This window comes from Lagenorhynchus albirostris, chromosome 10, assembly GCF_949774975.1.
Source record: "Lagenorhynchus albirostris chromosome 10, mLagAlb1.1, whole genome shotgun sequence".
In the NCBI taxonomy this organism is placed as follows: Eukaryota; Metazoa; Chordata; class Mammalia; order Artiodactyla; family Delphinidae; genus Lagenorhynchus; species Lagenorhynchus albirostris.
Window position 1 is genome coordinate 36,804,359 of NC_083104.1, and position 16,381 is coordinate 36,820,739.

Sequence of the window (16,381 nt, forward strand, 5' to 3'; positions counted from 1 at the left end):
AGGGATGGACTGGGAGTTTGGGGTTAGTAGATGCAAACTATTACATTTATAATGGATAAACAACAAGGTCCTACTGTATAGCACAGGGAACTATATCAAATCTCCTGGGATAATCCATAATGGAAAAGAATATAAAAAAGAAAAAAAAAAGAATGTGTATATATATGTATAACTTAATTATTTTGCTGTACAGCAGAAATTAACACAACATTGTAAATCAACTATACTTTAATTAAGAAATTAATTAAAATAAATTAATCTTAAAATTGATTTTCACTAAGCAAAATTTAATTATGAAATCAAATAAACTTTATTAAAATATTAAAAATAAAATATGATACAAATGAACCTATTTATGAAACAGAATCATGGACATAGAGAACAGACTGGTGGTTGCCAAGGGGGAGGGGGTTGGGGGAGGGATGGAGTGGGAGGTTAGAATTAGCAGATGCAAGCTTTTATATATAAAATGGATAAACAGCAAGGTCCTACTGTATAGCACAGAGAACTATATTCAATATCCTATGATAAGCCATAATGGAAAACAATATTTTAAAAAAGAATGTATATATGTGTATAAGTGAATCACCCTGCTGTTCAGCAGAAATTAACACAACATTATAAATCAACTATCGTTCAATAAAAAAAGATATTGATAAAAAAAGGTATACCAATATTAATCCCGACACCCCTGAAGGGCAAGTCCCAGTAGAGACCCATTTTATCATTCAATCTGCCCCAGACATTAGGAGAAAATTACAGAAGGCAGCCATGGGACACCAAACCCCCATGAATCAGCTCATGGATTTGGCCTTTGGAGTATTTAACAATAGAGATAGGGTTGAGGAGGCAAGGAGGATTCAGGACAACAACGAAAGGCACAACTCTTGGTGGCAGCTCTAGTCCCCACACCACCTCGTGGTTATCCTCCCCCTCCCCCTTGCGAAAGCCCATGGCAGGGGCAGGATCTAGAAAATCTGGATCAGAGCCCCTCTCTGTCGGGAATGGACCCGTTTTAAATGCAGCCAGGAGGGCCACTGGAAGGACAAATGCCCCCTGTATGGGAAAAATCCACCAGGACCCTGCCTGACATGCAAACCAGAGGGCCACCGGAAGCAAGGCTGGCTCCCAAACTGATGCTGGCCAAGAGGACTGAAGACTGACAGGGCCCAGGACTCTCCCTGCCTCCCAAAGGTCACCTGGTCATTTCCCCGGAGGAGACTCGGGTAACCCTTGACATGGCAGGTGGGAAAGTTATTTTTTTTATTAGATCCACCTACTCTGTGATGACTGATTTCCCTGGACCCTTGTCCTCCCAATACTGTATATTAATGGGGATCGATGGACGGCCCAAAGCCAAGTGATTCACACCGCCCCCCGCTCAGCTGCTTACTAGGAAATGTTACCTTTGCACACCAGTTCCTGCTCATGCCTGAGTGCCCCATCCCCTTGTTGGGAAGGGAGTTGCTCACTAAATTCCAGACAATAGTTCAGTTTGGAGACTTCCTCAGAGAAGGCACCCATCAGGAGAAACGACTGTTCTTCGCCATGGGAGCCTGCCTCAGTCACCATCAGAGGAGGTCTCCCCTCCACCCCATATTTTTTCTCCAGTAAACCCCTCTGTCTGGGACACTGAGGTTCCTGGCAGAGCTAATAATGTGCCCCTAGTTCAGGTTTCACTGAAACCCAATGCTGATGACCCATGGAAAAAACAGTATCCCTTGAGGCCCAAGGCCCAGTGAGGTATCCCGCCTTTAATAACCAAGTTCTTAAAATATGGGCTGTTATGATCCTGCCAATCTCTGTGTAATCCCCCCATTCTGCCCATAAAAAAGCAAAGTGGAGAATACAAGTTTGTTCAAGACCTGAGGGCAGTTAAGGAGGCAGTGGCCCCAGTTCACTCAATAGTCCCTAATCCATACACTGTACTGCCCAAGTTCCAGAAAATGCAAACTAGCTTACAGTGCTAGACCTGAAAGATGCCTTCTTTTGCATTCCCCTGCACCCAGACTCCCAATATTTCTTTGCCTTTGAGTGGACAGATCCAGACACAGGTAACACTTCCCAGCTAACTTGGACTGTGCTGCCCCAAGGCTCCAGGGATAGCCCCCACCTGTTCAGAAACGCATTAGCAAAGGAATTAAGAGAATTACCGTTGGTTAATGGGTCTCTCCTACAGAATGTGGACAACCTCCTAATTTCCAGTCCCACTAGGGAAGATTCAGATAAAGATACCACTCAGGTCCTCAATTTCCTAGGGGAACAAGGATATTGAGTCTCTCCTCACAAGGCCCAGATTTCCACCCAACAGGTTAAGTACCTGGGAAATGTGCTCACCCATGGGATGAGGGCCTTTGCCCAAGACCAAAAGGAAGCCATTGTAACCCTCCAACAACCCCCACCCTAAGAGGCAACTGAGGGACTTTCTGGGGATGGCAGGATTTTGCAGGATCTGGATACCTGGATTCAGGCTCATAAAAAAGCCTCTTTTTAAGGCCCTAAAAGGAGGTGACCACAAACCCCTCAACTGGGATGAAAATTGCCAACAGGCGTTACTGGCTCTAAAACAAAAATTAGGAACCACTCCTGTGTTAGGTCTCCTGAACTTAGAAAAACGCTTTCTCCTCTATATAGCTGAGAGATAAATAGCCAAAGCAATCTTGAGAAAGAAAAACAGAGCTGGAGGAATCAGGCTCCCTGAATCCAGACTATACTACAAAGCTACAGTCATAAAAAAAATACAGTACAGAAACAAAAACAGAAATATAGATCAATGGAACAGGATAGAAATCCCAGAAATAACCCACACACCTATGGTCAATTAATCTATGATAAAGGAGGCAAGACTATACAATGGAGAAATGACAGTTTCTCCAATAAATGGTGCAGCTACATGTAAAAGAATGAAATTAGAACATTCTTTAACACCATACACAAAAATAAACTCAAAACTAAACTTTCAATCCATCTCCTACAGTAATGTAAATAAAAACAAATGGGACCCAGTTAAACTCAAAAGCTTTCGCACAGCAAAGGAAACCATAAACAAAACGAAAAGACAACCCACAGAATTGGAGAAAACATTTGCAAATGATGCGACTGACAAGGGATTAATCTCCAAAATTTACAAACAGCTCATATAACTCAATATCAAACAGACGAACATGCTTCCCTGCTCCAGTGGTTAAGACTCTGTGCTTCCACTGCAGAGTGCGTGGGTTTAATCCCTGGTTGGGGAAGTTCCTCATGCCACAAGGTGCAGCCAAAAAACACCAAAAACAAAAACAAAACAACCCAATCAAAAAATGGGCAGAAGACCTATATAGACATTTCTCCAAAGAATACATACAGATAGCCAAGAGGCACATGAAATGATGCTCAACATCACTAATTATTAGAGAAATACAAATCAAAACTACAATGAGGGCTTCCCTGGTGGCGCAGTGGTTAAGAACCTGCCTGCCAATGCAGGGGATACGGGTTTGAGCCCTGGTCCGGGAAGATCCCACGTGCCTTGGAGCAACTAAGCCTGTGCGTCACAACTACTGAGCCTGCGCTCTAGAGCCCGCAAGCCATAACTATTGAGCCCTAGAGCTCGTGCTCCACAAGAGAAGCCACTGCAGTGAGAAGCCCGTGCACCACAACGAAGAGTAGCCCCTGCTCACCGCAACTAGAGAAAGCCTGCGCACAGCAACAAAGACCCAGTGTAACCAAAAATAAATAATAAATAAATTTTAAAAAACTACAATGAGATATCACCTCACACCAATGCAAATGGCCATCATCAAAAAGCCTACAAACAATAAATGCTGGAGAGGGTGTGGAGCAAAGGGAACCCTCCTGCACTGTTGGTGGGAATGTAAACTGGTCAGTCACTATGGAGAAGAGTGTGGAGGTTCCTTATAAAACTAAAACTACGGAGAAAACCATGGTCCAAAGGGATACATACATCCCAATGTTCATTGCAGCGCTGTTTACAATAGGCAAGACATGGAAACTACCAAAATATCCATCAACAGTTGAAAAGATAAAGAAGATGTGATACATATATACAATGCAGTATTACTCAGCCATTAAAAAGGATGAAATAATGCCATTCACAGCAACATGGATGGACCTGGAGATTATCATACTTAGTGAAGTAAGTCAGACAGGGAAAGACAAATATCACATGATATTGCTCATATGCAGAATCTTAAAAAAATAAGATTCAAATGAACTTATTTACAAAACAGAAACAGACTGACAGAAAACAAACTTATGGTTACCAAAGGGGAAAGTTGCGGGGGAGGGATAAATTGGGAGTTTGGGATTGACATATACACACTACTATATTTAAAATTAAAAAAAAAAAACCAACAAGGACCTACTGTATAGCACTGAAAACTCTACTCAATATTCTGTAATAACCTAAATGGGAAAAGAATTTGAAAAAGAATAGATATATGTATAACTGAATCACTATGCTGTATACCTGAAATTAACACAACATTGTAAATCAACTATACTCCACTATAAAATAAAAATTAAATAATAATCACTTTATGAATTAGTTAATTAAAAAATAAAAACAACGGTTTACCGATGGAGGCAGCTTTATACATGAAGGGGTAAAGCCGGCAGGTTATGCCAGAGTCAGCCTGTAGACAATTGTTGAGTCTGGAGCTCTACCCTCTCACACTTCCACCCAAAAGGCTGAGTTGATTGCCTCGACCAGAGCACTCCAACTAGGAAAGGAATTAAGAATCAATATACAGGGCTTGGGCTTCCCTGATGGCGCAGCGGTTGAGAGTCCGCCTGCTGATGCAGGGGACACGGGTTCGTGCCCTGGTCTGGGAAGATCCCACATGCCGCGGAACAGCTGGGCCCGTGAGCCATGGCTGCTGAGCCTGCGCGTCCGGAGCCTGTGCTCCGCAACGGGGGAAAAAAAAAAATACAGGGCTTCCCTGGTGGCGCAGTGGTTAAGAATCCGCCTGCCAATGAATGGGACACGGGTTCGAGCCCTGGTCCGGGAAGATCCCACATACCGCGGAGCAACTAAGCCCGTGTGCCACAACTACTGAGTCTGCGCTCTAGAGCCTGCGAGCCACAACTACTGAAGCCCGCGTGCCTAGAGCCCGTGCTCCGCAACAAGAGAAGCCACCGCAATGAGAAGCCCGTGCACCACAACGAAGAGTAGCCCCCACTCGCCGCAATTAGAGAAAGCCTGCGTGCAGCAACAAAGACCCAACTCAGCCAAAAATAAATAATAAATAAATTTATTTTTAAAGAAAAAGAATCAATATACATACTGATTCCAAGTATGGATTCTTTGTGCTACATGCCCAGGCTGCCATATGGAAAGAAAGGGGATTACTAACAGTCAAAGGATCCACTATAAAACAACAGGCAGAAATTCTAGAACTTCTAGAAGCGTTCCAGCTTCCAAAGGAGGTTGCAGGTGTCACCAAAGGGGCAACACCTGCCTTACAAGGGGAAACACCCTGGCCAAAAAGCCCGCTAAGACTGCTGCCCAAGAACAGCTGGTCCTACAAGCGGCAGCTCTCAGGCCTGACAGCACCCCCTTCCCAACAGCGCCATCTTATACACCTGAAGAACTTGGGTGGGCTAAACATAGGGGACTGGAAAGAGACCTCTCAGGGTGGCTGACAAAAGATAACAAGCTTCTCATTCCCGGGGCCGAGCAATGGAAAATAACTAAGTACTTCCACGAGTCCTTTCACTTAGGGTGGACTCCCTATTCAAACTAGTTACTCAGTTGTTCCTGGGCAAGGGACCATCCCAAACTGTTAAAAATGTCACCAGGGCTTGCAAGCTTTGTGCCCGCCATGCCCTAGGAAGCCACCCCATACCTCCACCGCTAATTTGGCCCATACAACATCGGGGAACCTAACCAGGGGAAGATTGGCAAGTGGACTTGACCCAAATGCTCCCACGTAGGGGATGGAAACACCTATTGGCATTCATAGACACCTTTACAGGGTTGATAGAAGCTTTCCCTACTAGGACTGAAAAGGCAATAGGAGTATCCAAATTTCTGCTTAAAGAGATAATTCCGAGATTCGGGTTACCCCAAAGCTTACAGTGATAACGGACCTTCTTTCACTGCCAAGGTGACCCAACAGCCTTCCTCAGCTCTAGGTATTCACTACCACCTCCAGTCTTTCTGGAGGTCCCAATCCTTAGGCAAAGTAGAAAAAGCAAATCATGCTCTAAAAGAATGCTTGCAAAAAATACCCCCAAAAAACACTTGCTAAGTTATGCCAAGAGACTTCAGAAACCTGGATCTCTGTCCTGCCTGTAGCCCTTCTATGGACCAGGATGGCCCCAAAGAGAATTTTAAAACTTAGCCCATTTGAGACCTATGGGAAGCCCCTCACCATTTTTTTCGGTCATGCCGCACAGCTTGTGGGATCTTAGTTCCCAGACCAGGGATTGAACCCAGGCCCTCAGCAGTAACAGCCTAACCACACTAACTTCACCACTGGACTTCCAGGGAAGGACCACTGGGAGGCCCTTTTTGACTTCAGATCTCTTGTTTGATGAGGAAACCCACAAATGGGTCTCCCACACTGTTAGCTTGAGCCAAGTTCAAAAGGTCCTCCAAGTATATGGAAACAAAGCGCTGCCCACCCCCACAAAGGAAAGGTCGCGGTCTCCATCCAGTCAGGGCACTTTGTCCTACTAAAAACTTGGAAGGAAGGGTCCCCTGAGGACCAGATACAACCAAAATGGAAGGGACCATATCAAGTGTTACTAAGTACCCCAACTGCTGTCAAGCTATAGGGAGTTACTAATTGGGTTCATCTGTCTAGAACAAAACCTGTATCTTATAAGTCCCAACAGGAGCCAGAAGAGACCTACTCCTGTGAGCCCATGGAAGACCTCAGATACCTTTCCAAGAACAGATAAGTGACTTCACGTGGCTGAGGTGGGTTGGCCTAGTCATCCTTGTGTTTCTGACTATCACGCTCTTATTCTGCCGCTTTTCAGAACCCCCTCCCCCTGGTAAACATCTTCTTTGCCCCTGCTAGGTCTGAAAGAAAAAATACGGTAATATGATGTCAAAAGCCATCATACTAGTAGGACTTCTGACGAAGGTCGCAGCTCGGAATGGGAAAATCATGCTTTAGTAAACATATCTAAAATAGTTGCCCTGGGAGAAAAACTAGTTAATTGTTGGGCTTGCCATAAAAACCCTGGCTTACAACAGTCGTTACAGGTACGAATAGGTACATACAAGAGCTTTACCAATTCAAACACATGAAAACCACCCCCACAGCTGATACGAGCGTGACGGCTGATACCCCCATCAGGCCCGATACCTTGCCTACGTTTTAACTCTTTTTAAAAAGGTGACATAACTTTTCCTTTAATCATGGCTACTTTTGTTATCCAGAAAACCAGTCAAGCTTCCAATGTCACTATACCTCTAATGGTTCTCTTGGCTATGGTGAGCCTCTTTGGAACAATCCCTGGGCACCAGAGGGTAATATCACCACAGCGTTTTGGAACCTGGACCCAAACTGCATTCCCACGAATGCCTCCACTCTCTGTGCTTATAATGAAGCCCAGACCCCAGGTGCCTATAGGATAGGGATGGAATGGACTAAAAACTGGGCTAGAAGTTGTCAGGCTCTATGGAAACTGTGGGTTAAACCCTTCTTACTACACCATCTCACCTAAGCCAAGGTTATGGAATACTCCTGGACTGAACTGTTTTGAATATACAAATGGGCCCTTGTCCCCACATTGTGTTCATTAACTTTTCTCTTCCATGGATCTGGATGGCTGCTTCCTTGCTAAATTCTTCTGTTCCCAGATCTCTTACTGCACCTTCAAGATACGCCTGGATACGTGGCACTCCCCAGAATGAGGGCCCAAAGACAAGGGCACCCCAGGGTAATTCGGCCCCTAGGTAAATGCTTATCCTTATATAACGTGTGGCGTGAGGGAGGCTGTACATTAGGACATTTGGTCCCATTCACTGTCACAATACATAATAACACTCATAATCGTCCCAGGAGGGCCATCGGATTAATATTGGCAAGAATGGGACTGGCAGGGGGATTGGCAGCTCCATGGGAGGCTTTGCCTACCATGAGGTAACCCTAGAAAACCTAACCAACACTTTAGTGAACCCAGCCCTGACCACTGGAAATGCCCTAAACAGACTTTCAACTTCTTTAGACTCAGTGGCCAATGTGGTTATGGACAATAGATTGGCCTTGGATTACTTGCTGGATGAGCAGGGTGGCGTTTGTGCAGTCATAAACAAAACCTGCTGCACCTATGTCAGTAATTCAGGACAGATTGAGATGGACATCAAAAAGATTTATGAACAAGCAACATGGTTACACCGCTATAACCAGGGGTCAGACTCTAATGCCATCTGGTCCACCATTAAGAGTGCCCTCCCTAACTTTACTTGGACCCTGAGTAACAGCCATACTCCTCCTCCTATTTGGACTCTGCCTCTTTCACCTCTTGGTAAAGTCCATGTCTTCCAGGTTACAACAATTCCCCATCAAAATGATGGTTAGGGGAATTCCCTGGTGGTCCAGTGGTTAGGACTTTGTGCTCTCACTGCTGAGGGCCTGGGTTCAATCCCTGATTGGGGAACTAAGAGTCTACAAGCCGCACATGGCGCAGCCAAAAAAAAAAAAATGATGGTTAGGCAAGGATTCCAGCCCATACCGCCCTATGACTTAAAACAAGAAGCTGTTCTGCCCCTGGGATCCCTACACTAGGCATCCAGAAATTTCTACTCCCTGACAGGCAAGGTCAATGCCCCTACTCAGCCCTGAAGCAGCCGAAGAAGACAGACCGTCGCCTTTCTGCTTCCCATAAGAATATGGAAGTAAAATCTCTGCTGGGGGAATGAGACAGGAGGGAAAGGGGCAGAACACAAACGCTAGATAAGTGAAGAGGGGGCACAGCTGTTGGGATGCAATTAAGTCCGAATAGAACCAGCTGAAACCATGTTGGCTTCGAGAACAGTCTGGTCATTGACCTCTAGCTCATTATAACTTCATCGTAATACTCAAGATCACTCCCCCTTACGCTGTGATAGTTCTGAGACGACTGGAAAAGGTCAAAAAGTGAACAGTGGCCCAATTCCTGGAAAATCCCCCCCTTCTCTGAAATAGCAAGAATATTCGTCCCACTCGTTAGCGTATGAAATTACTTAGCCCATAAAAACCTACAACCCCATGCCCGGGGGCTGCTCTCACTTTCCCAGAGGGTCCACATTCTACCTATGGAGTGTGTATCCTGCTAAATAAACCCGCCTTTGCTTTTCTCTGCTTCGTTCTTGAATTCTTTCCAGCGAGAAGCCAAGGACCCTCACTTGGCAGTGGTCTGTCCTAAGAACTCTTGTGGGTCCCAGGATGTGACATTTCCCTCTCCTGAAACAATTAGAGGCCTCTGCCCTCCCCGTGGATCTTGATTAGGGCTGGGGCAGGGATAGGCTCTCTCCCCAGTGCTGGTTTACCACTCCCTGCTAAATTCTAAGAGTCTCTGGGAAGGCATGAGGCTGAGGTCCTTCTCCAGGACAGCCTAGCAGGCACTGGACAGCACATAGGGACCCACTTAATGGGGTCCCCCTCATATTCCCCAGCCTCAGTACAGCATTAGCCTGGGATGCATGGACACACCTGTCTAGGCCCTGGGAAGGTCAGGGCTCCACAGGCCCTCAGGGGGCCATTTGTCCCTCCCCCGCCTCCAGGCCCTGCTGCCTGCAAACCTTTGTTTTTCCAACAGGAGGCAAGTGGAACTTCTGGCCTGTGTGTTCTGTGTGAGTCCAAGAGACACAAACACAAGCTGCTAGGCAATGAGTACAATGCAGTGATTCGGTAATTAATCCGTCCGCACCAGGGGCCACATTGGGATGTTTACCCGCCTCCCAGGAGCTCACAGGCCAACGGAGTGAGGGAAGAGGAAACTACAGGGATTTGCCCTCCCGTGTGCCGGCTCTGTTCTAGGCACACATCACCTTATATCAGCCTCACGGGAAGGGATTTTTCTCCCTGTCTTTTGAGACACGAAACAGACTTACCAGGAGGAAAAGGCGCTGAGCCGGGAAGCTGAGCTGGGATCCTGCAGGCAGTGGGGAGGGAGCCCTCAGAGGCCCAGGAGCAGGGCGTAGGCCAGGTGGGGGTCCCTGAGGCACTCACACACCTGCCCCTCCTGTTGGTGCTGCAGCCGGTGCGGGGGTACCTGCTCTGGCCTCTTCCAGCCCTGCAGCCTTGGCACTGGCTTTGCCCTGCAGCCTCTGCTGTAGCCTCTGGATGTTCCCGGAACTCCAAAGCGGAGGAGCAGAATCCACTCATCCAGCACCTACCTTGCTCCACGCCAGTCTGGGCACACCTCTCGGCGCATCACGTGCCGCTGAAGCGCCTCCTCCACCGCAGAGACCACCTCCTCCACCTGCCCAGAGAGATGGGGAGTGAATTCAGCTGTGGCCACCTGATCCTGCTAGACCTGGGAGAGTGGTGCTGGGGGCAGGGAGCCTCCTACAGAGCCCAGCTCACCTGCCTGGCCTCAGAGCCCACTCTGGAGGGCTACACACATCCACGCAGATGGGCTCGGTGTCCTGTGGGCTCAGACATCCTGAGTTGCAGCACAGAAAACCCCGTGCAATATATACAATGGAATAGTACTCAGTTATAAAAAAGAATGAAATAATGCCATCTGCAGCAACATGGATGGACCTAGAGATTATCATACTAAGTGAATAAGTCAGAGAAAGACAAATATCATATATCACACATATGCACAATCTAAAATATGGCACAAATGAATTTATTTACAGAAGAGAAACAGATTCACAGACGAAGAAAACAAATTTATGGTTACCAAAAGGGAAAGGGGGTGGGAGAGGGATAAATCAGGAGTTCGGGATTAGCAGATACAAACTACTACCTATAAAATAGATAAACAATAAGGTCTTACTGTATAGCACAGGGAACTATATTCAATATCCTGTAATTAACCATGATGGAAAAGAATATGACAAAGAATATATATATGTAAGGCTTCCCTGGTGGCTCAGTGGTTAAGAATCTGCCTGCCAATGCAGGGGACATGGGTTCAAGCCCTGGTCCAGGAAGATCCCACATGCCGCGGAGCAGCTAAGCCCGTGCGCCACAACTACTGAGCCTGTGCTCTAGAGCCCGCGAGCCACAACTATTGAGCCTGCGTGCTACAACTACTGAAGCCCATGAGCCTAGAGCCCGTGTTCCGCAACAAGAGAAGCCACCACAATGAGAAGCCTGCTTGCTGCAACTAGAGAAAGCCTGCGCGCAGCGACGAAGACCCAACACAGCCAAAAATAAAAAATAAATTAAAAAAAGAACACATATATGTATAACTGAATCACTTTGCTGTACATCTGAAACTAACACAACATTGTAAATCAACTATACTTCAATAAAATTTTTTTTTTAATAAAAAAATTTAAAAAGAAAACCCTGTGCAAAACAGGCTGCCTCTGGCTGAGGGCCGCAGATGCCCTCCGTGTGTGCGCTGAGCAGGTCATCATAGTGGCGTTATGCCTGCAGGTGCAGGACAGCCCGGGGTTGAGCCCCAGCTCTGCCACCTACAGCTGTGTGACCTTGGGCATGTTACTAACCCTGCAAAGTCCCAGATTCCTCATTGGGAAAATGGGGAATGTCAGACCAGTACCTCAGAGATTTAGATGGGCAGTGCAGGGCAAACAGAGGGCAAGGTTGGCCCTTGGCTTGGGGTCTCCAGGCTGGAGTTGGTGCTTGTTCTGTAGGTGGAAACTGCAGGGTTAAGCATGGAGGCCGCCCAGGAGGAGGTCCCCGGTGTTGGCTGTTTCTCTGCTTGCTGCGGGGTGGGGCAAGGAGTCCATTCATGCTCTGAGACTTCCCTGGGAGCCCGGCCAGCTCCGATGTGCAGGTTGGAGAGAAGTTGTCGGTCCTCCTAGGCCTTCTCTTCCGCAAACCCTGCTGGGCAAGTGTCCTGCATTAAGGCTCAGAGAAGGCCCACAGTGGTCTCCTGACTCCCGCCCTTCTGCTCCTCTCACTGAGGGGTGTCCTCCTCGGTCCCTTGGCTGGCCAGCATCTGGAGCCTCACCAGGCCTGGCACCAGTCACCTGAGAGGCTCCTGTACGTTAGGAGGTGGAATTCTGGGCATGGGAACGGAATCTAGACGTACTGAAGGATGGGGAGTCGGGGAGAGCTTCCAGGAGGAAGACTTGGGTGAGGTGACCAGCTTCAACTAGAGAAGAGGGGCAGAAGGGCAACACAGCCTGGGAAAGATGAAGGGCAGGACATGCCTGGGGGATCAAGCCTCAGGCTTTGGGGGCTGCTGCTGGGACAGGGAGGTGGCTGGACTCATAGCCAGCTCTCAGCGGGCTCTGTCGGCGGTTGATGAATTCCCCACACCTCGTCAAGCTAAGATGCACAGAACAGCGCTGAGCAGGGTGGGCTGGGTGGACGTGCAGGTGGGATTTGTGGTACCTCCTCTGGCCAGTGCAGGGATCAGGCAGCCCCGATCCTGGGTCAGTGTCTGGCATCCTCTTGCTCCACTCAGACAGCAGGTTGCCTAAGAGAGGCAACCAGTTCAAATCCTGACACCAGCATTCTCCATCTGTGTGGCCTTGGGCGGGTGTCCACATGGAAGCCAGGGAGAGCAATGGTACTTAAGCGAAAGGGTGACTATGGGGGCGGGAGGCATAGACAAGAAGGGCCTGTGTGGATACCCTACAGTCGTCGGTAGTTGTCTTCCTGGTACCTGGTGGGCATGCCTAGGCCTGTACCTTCCCTTCACCTTGCCCCATATAACAGATGGGGAAACTGAGCCTGGCTTGGTACCCTGACTGGCCCAAGACCACGGAAAGTCTGCACCAGAAGCTGCCTAGCTTCCTGCCCCTCAGTGTCCTAGGGCCACAGGGAACAGCCAGGCAGGCACTGGGCTAGAGGCAGCGATGAGGAAGAACAGACCTACCCCTGGGAGGCCTGCCTGTAAGGGTGCAGCCCTGCCCCCACTTTACCCCATCCTCCATTTCGGCCCTCCATCATCACACCCTCTCTGTCCTCTGGCACCACACCCGCCCTGGGCGCTGCCACTGGTCCCAGGAGCCTCCATCCTCCCATGACTCTACTGGGCCCAGGGATTCTGCAGGGGAGGGGTGGGCAGGGACATGGAGGCCAGCAGCTTCTTTATTCCGTCCAGCTTAAGTGCAGCCCGAGCCAGGCTGGGAGCACAGTTCGAGTGAAGCTGTAGCCACCACAGGTCAGCCTGACCCCAGACTGATGCCCAGAAACAGCGTGAGTCTCTGGGGCAGGAGGAGAGGCACTGTGTGTGACTGAGGCAGCAGGACGTGTCACCCGTGTATCTGCTGCCACTGAGGAGGACTCTTCAGAACACTGAGAGGGAGACAGGAGCAAGTAAGAGAGAAGCAGAGAGGAAGAGAGGGAGGAGTAGGGATGCTGAGGAGGTGCAAAGCCAAGACTCCAAGCCTCCATTGTCTGGACCAGGCCTGGAGGCCCAGCCAGGACTCTGCACCCGGGATCTGGGCCCAGCCCACCTCCAGTGCTTTATCCCCAGCCAGGTGGGCAGAGAGGCCCAGGTGGAGAGAGAAAAAGGGAGAACGAGAGTGCCCTGGCAGATCCCCCGTGATCAGCTCTGTGCGGATGCTGGATGCTGAGGTACGGGAGGTGAGGTCCTTGGGCTCTGTGTGGGTGTCCTCCAGCATGTGTGTACTAGGGTGCCCCATCTGCCCCAGCGCCGCCCCAGGTTTTATATCTGTAACACGTGTGTTACACAAACGGGATCGATATGTACCAGCAGCAATGACCTTCCCTCAACCATAGGCTTGGTCCACCTTCCACACCAGCTTCCATGTCCACCTCACTGGGGTCCTGTACACGGACTTGATCGGTGGGCATTTCACCCAGTGACACCCCCATTAAGCATTCTGCTGTCACAGATGCCCTTGCTAGAAGGATGCTTATGAGCAGCAGGACATACCCTGGGAGTGTGTTGAGGTCCCTTTGTGAGCATTGTGCACGTGTGCCATTAGGATTATTGACGCTCCATGACTCTGGGCCTTGGCTCCTAGTCTGTAAAACGGGGAATAATACTTGTGTACACCTCATAGGGTCATGAGAATTAAATGCAATGGGAGAGTGGCCAGGAAGCCAAGCTCAGCCTTGTCTGGGGCACAGCAAGAGCTGTGCTCCTTGGGTTTCTTTTATGGTTGCTATTATTGTGTGCCTGTTCTGTCCCCCGAGGGGCTGGACCAGCTCAGTGTGGGGTCCTGCTGCTGGCAATGCCCCTCCCAACCACCAGAGTGGGGACTTTTCTGGGGGAGGCTGCCCAGGGCTGCGCTGCACTGGTTCAGAGGCAGCCCGTTCACAAGTCAGTTCAGCTATCTCTTGAGGATTGGAGGTCTGTCTGTAACTTCCCCTGGGTTGACATGAGGTGACCCAGTGTCCGAGGATTAAAAACCCTTCCAGGGCTTCCCTGGTGGCGCAGTGGTTGGGAGTCTGCCTGCCGATGCAGGGGACACATGTTTGTGCCCCGGTCCGGGAGGATCCCACATGCCGCAGAGTGGCTGGGCCCGTGAGCCATGGCTGCTGAGCCTGTGCGTCCAGAGCCTGTGCTCTGTAATGGAAGAGGCCACAGTAGTGAGAGGTCCACATACCGAAAAAAAAAAAAAAAAAACCCTTCCACACCTGAGGTTCCAATGCCCCCAACCAAATCCAAGGAAGGGTCCCTTCAGCTGTGGGGGGGCTCCCAGGGGGTTGTAGTGGTGGGTCTGACACAGCTGTGCCTGTCTGTCCTCCTGCTCCCCACCCCCCAACACAGGCCCCGGGGGCTGGGCTCCTTTCTGCACAACTGTTCATGCTCACTGGCTCCTTCCCCAGGCCCTGGGACCCTTCCCTGCACAATCCAGACCCCTCTCCCTGCCCAGCATGTCGCAGGCTAAATAGTACCCAGAACCCACGAAGGTGGTCATGGGCAGAGAGGCTCTCAAAAGCCACCCAGGCCCCCAGGCCTGCCAGATGAATTCCAAGACTCCCAGGGTGCCCCCTCCTACCCTTCACATAGCAAAGACTTTCCAGAAAAGCCTCTGGCTGGTTCTGGGTCAAATCTACTGCCCTGGACATTGGGGCAGAGAAAGGAGATCCAGGGTTCATCCCCCAGACCAGCCCTGGTCCCTGCAGCACCCTGAACACACCAACACTTAGTGACCCCGATGGTGAGGGCTGCAGGGCTGCAAAAGTGTCCACCATGGGGTAATGACAAGTGTGGCTCCCAGCCCAGGAGAGGGGTCTCCTCGCTCCTTCCTCCCCCTACTCCCATCCTCTACAGTCCAAGGTCTGGGTTCTTCTCTCTGCTCCCAAAGGTGGCTCCGTCTTTTCTGATGGGACCACCGTGAGGAGCCAGTAGGTGGTGGGCAGATGTGTCCCTGGCAGGGAGATACCAAAACCAGTGTGTACAGCCCCCAGAGAGGGACTGACCAGCTCCAGGGACTCGTAGAGGGGAAGTGTCATGATTTATACTGTGTTTGCTCATTTTTGACTTACTAATTTGTTAAGAAATATTTATTGAGCCCCACTGAGTGCCAAGGTAGGGAAGTGGGGTGAGCAGAGCAGCCTGGGGGGTTCTGACAGTCTGGGGTATCAGCTTTTAGCTGGGCAGAGGGATCCCAGAGCTGTCCTCCATCTAGTGGGTTTGTTCTGGCCTCTGCCAGACACCCAAAGCCCCTCTGGGCAGACAGTGCTCTGGATGCAGCTCTGAACCCCACGTTCAAATCCTACTTGGGCCACTTCCCAGCGGTTCGGCCATGGGCTGGTACCCTCACCTCTCTGGACATTGCCTCCCTCTGGAAAAGGAGGACAAAGCAATGCCTGGTCCCCAGGGTAGAGGCGACAGGACACAGGCCATGCAGGCAACACCTGGGACATAGGACGTGCCCAGTGACACAGCACCACGTGGATTTCCCCTCCTACCCTGTGCAGGAGGCCGAGGGCAGGGTCAGGACCCCATGTTCGCTCCCTCTGACAAGAGCAGTCCAAAGCCCACTCCCTCAGGCCTGTTTCCCCATCTGTGAAGAGGCGAGGCAGAATCACAGGGGCCCTGCACAGAACATGAAGAGGAAACACACCCCACTCCCAACCATAGCCCAGCTCCTTGTCCCCGGAGGGCATCAGGTTTTTCCATGAGGTGAGACAGCCAGATGTCTTGGCCAGCAAGCATAGGGGCGGGGTCTGGGTGGCAGGGGGTGGAGTGGGGACATGGCTCTTCCATGCCCTCTGAGTGACCCTAGATTATCTCCTCCAGACAGCTCCTTCCGCCAACTCTGCCCTCTGGCTAATGCTTATCTCCGTGATAAATGGCCCCACTG

General features: G+C 49.8%; 1 long non-coding RNA gene across 6 annotated transcripts in view; it reads right to left on the reverse strand.

The window, feature by feature from the left end:
- The window catches only part of LOC132526959 (uncharacterized), a 75,583-nt gene that overhangs the window by 31,915 nt on the left and 27,287 nt on the right, over nucleotides 1-16,381 (reverse strand). For 3 of the 6 annotated variants that reach the window (XR_009542778.1, XR_009542773.1, XR_009542776.1), the window contains exons 5-7: nucleotides 12,486-12,570; nucleotides 11,686-11,969; nucleotides 10,058-10,428 (exon numbers count right to left, since the gene is read on the reverse strand). This is a non-coding gene — a long non-coding RNA (uncharacterized LOC132526959). The remainder of the gene's footprint in view (nucleotides 1-10,057; nucleotides 10,429-11,685; nucleotides 11,970-12,485; nucleotides 12,571-16,381) is intronic. The other 3 variants (XR_009542777.1, XR_009542774.1, XR_009542775.1) reach the window with 2 other exon arrangements.